Raw genomic sequence first — 2,606 nt, 5'->3', positions numbered from 1 at the left:
CAAATGGTACAGTCATATTGGAAGATAGTTTGGCAGTATCTTTTTTTTTTTTTTTTTTAGCAATGTAGCAAAATGCCAAATTTTTCTTATATTATTTTAAAAAAATACTGCAATATCATAAAGGGACTCATAACTATCCCCTAAAACTCATATTTATCCCCTAATACTCATGTATTTTATTAAAACATCAAGATGCTATAGATTAAATAACTATTTATAAACTTACATTCTTCTTTAAATGACATACCTAGAAACTTTTGTTTTTTGGGGGTAAAGAGTGATTAGAAATCACAATTATCTCTACATAAGGATGAATTCCCCATTTGCTTGTTATTTTTCAACTTTTTGTAATACAATTTTGGAAAATTCTCTCCTCGGGTATCACTGGTATCTGGTAATTTTTTGACTTTTGAGGTCCTTATTGGTTTGATATTAATAAGTCCCTAGTCCTCTTTCATAAGCAAAACCCTGGACAGAAGGATTTCCAGTGACTGGTGAACCAGGCTTCAGTTATTTGGCTCTTCAGTTATTTGCCTTTTGCTTTGGATCCATTGCTGAGCAATACCAGGCTACAGGTGTTCTGAATTTCCCTCAGCCAAGCATGGTTTTATTACTGCTGAAGAGCACGGGGAGGTCTTGTGATCACATAATGTTGCCCGGGGTGGTAGTGGTGAAGAGGCTGTTTTGCAGAGTTGACTGAAGCCTAGAAGTTCCAAGAGAGGAGCTGCTCTTTTCAAGTTGATCTGCATGGTTCCTCCTGCAGACTATAATTTATAGGTATGTTGAGTGGTGATTCCATTTTCTTTTTGTCACATAAGTGACTCGTACTTGAAGTACTCAATAGCTTTGTTTTCTTTAAATAACAGATTTGAGAAAAGTTATCTCTTCAGATGTTCTTGGAATTGGTTCAAGTTCTAGTGAACATTTTTTTTTTAAACGTTTTTGTTATGGATTAAAAACTGGTGGTCAACTTAACACCAGATGATTTACATCAGCATGGTGCAAAGTGTAGATGGCCCACCTGAGGGAAGTTGCCAGCACAAGGATGTGGAGAAGAGCGGGGCATTGTGGCTTTTCCTAAGTGTTGCTATTTTGAGCTGTTGGTTCTCCTGGAGGAGCTTGTCATGGCTACCTTCTCCAATATGAATTTGGCCCTTATTATCAGAGGAGCTGGAAACCTTGCTGAGAGTGGTTGTGACTCACCTTGGGAGAGCTCTGCTCCTTACATTGAGCATTGCTGGCTGGCTGGCTCCACAGTGTGTGTGTCTGTGTGTGTTTAATCTCCAGGAAAAGCTTGTCACACTGGCTTCCTGGCATGTATTCAACTGTTATCCTTATAGGAGCTCAGGACTTCATTGTTGCTGAAGATAGTTATGACACCTCTCAGGAAAGCCTTGGTCCTTATTTAATTCTGTGTTATCATCATAAAATAATATTATAAATTCTGTGTCCTGTATATAATTGTTCCCCCTGCAACCACTGACTGCAACAGTCTTTCATCGTGATTTTGTGCCTGTCCATGTTCTGTTAGTGAGATCATCAGAGCATGATGATGTATATCAAGTGACAAACTTTCTTCATTAGTGTCAGGTTGATGTCCCCATGATATATTACACATGATCTGCAAAGGATTGGTGACTTCAGAAGGCTGTGTTCTGGATATCACTCCCCTTGTGATAATTGCATAGCTATATATATAAAATGCTTCATGCTGGCCCTTGTTTTTGTTCAGGTTTATGGTTCTCAGGTGGCATATAGATAACTGTCCCTCCTTCAGGTGAAGATGAGCTACCACATGATTATTAAAGTGACATCATGCACCACTTTGGTGAACCAAAGTCTGAAATCTTAACATGGAATTCATTATCCAACAAGATATTTTGAGTCTTCAAGACATATTGCAGTAGAGGAGGATTCATACTGTGCAGGTAATTTTACCAAGTGCAATTTTATGCAGGATGCAAAATATTAATGGCCAAGTAACATCAGGATACTCAGTTTTCCTATGTAGGAGTTTGTCGCATGATCCATTTGGCATATATTCAGTAACTGTTCCCAAAAATTCAGCTTCAATGCAAATTCCCCCAAAATGGAAAAACTGAATCAGGCTTTATGTAAAAATTTAGCTTCTCTTAAGACATCATCTCTTTTGCTATCCAGCAGCAGGATATAGATGTGTAGGTACTTAACAGCCACCAGGTTCGGCCGTCCATATAGAGGGCTGCTGACACCGGTCTCAAGATGCTGTGGCTCAGGTAGAGCAGGTGTGCAAACCCGTGGTACCAAGGCCTTGCACTGTGGATTGGTTTCTGGTTCATGGCAGGCCTGGGTCCCGTCAGACTCTAGGTCACCAGGCTTCCCATGCCCCACCACCCACCACTCATGCTGCATCCCAGGCCAGAGCCTCCTCAGGCTGGAGCCCTGAGTGGCCTCCCGCCTGGGCAGTTTCTTGCAAAACTAGATATACTTTAACTGTACTATGTATCAATCAGTCGCCTGTGTATTTACAAAAATAAGTAGAACCCCCCTCCCCCACACAAACTACTTATGAATATTTATAGCTGATTTATTCATAATTTTCAAAAACTAAATGATATCTAGATGTC

The 2,606-nt window shown here is 39.9% G+C and overlaps 1 pseudogene; it reads right to left on the bottom strand.

Moving 5' to 3' along the window:
• Positions 1 to 247: 247 nt before the first annotated feature.
• Positions 248 to 2,318, bottom strand: LOC100721559 (receptor-interacting serine/threonine-protein kinase 2-like; annotated as a pseudogene).
• Positions 2,319 to 2,606: the final 288 nt, after the last annotated feature.

Source organism: Cavia porcellus, unplaced genomic scaffold (genome assembly GCF_034190915.1).
Source record: "Cavia porcellus strain 051 isolate PalLab524CR breed Dunkin Hartley unplaced genomic scaffold, mCavPor4.1 scaffold_4, whole genome shotgun sequence".
Classification (NCBI taxonomy): Eukaryota; Metazoa; Chordata; class Mammalia; order Rodentia; family Caviidae; genus Cavia; species Cavia porcellus.
The sequence above is the reverse complement of the archived record's forward strand: the minus strand, read 5'-3'. Positions and strand labels throughout refer to the sequence as shown.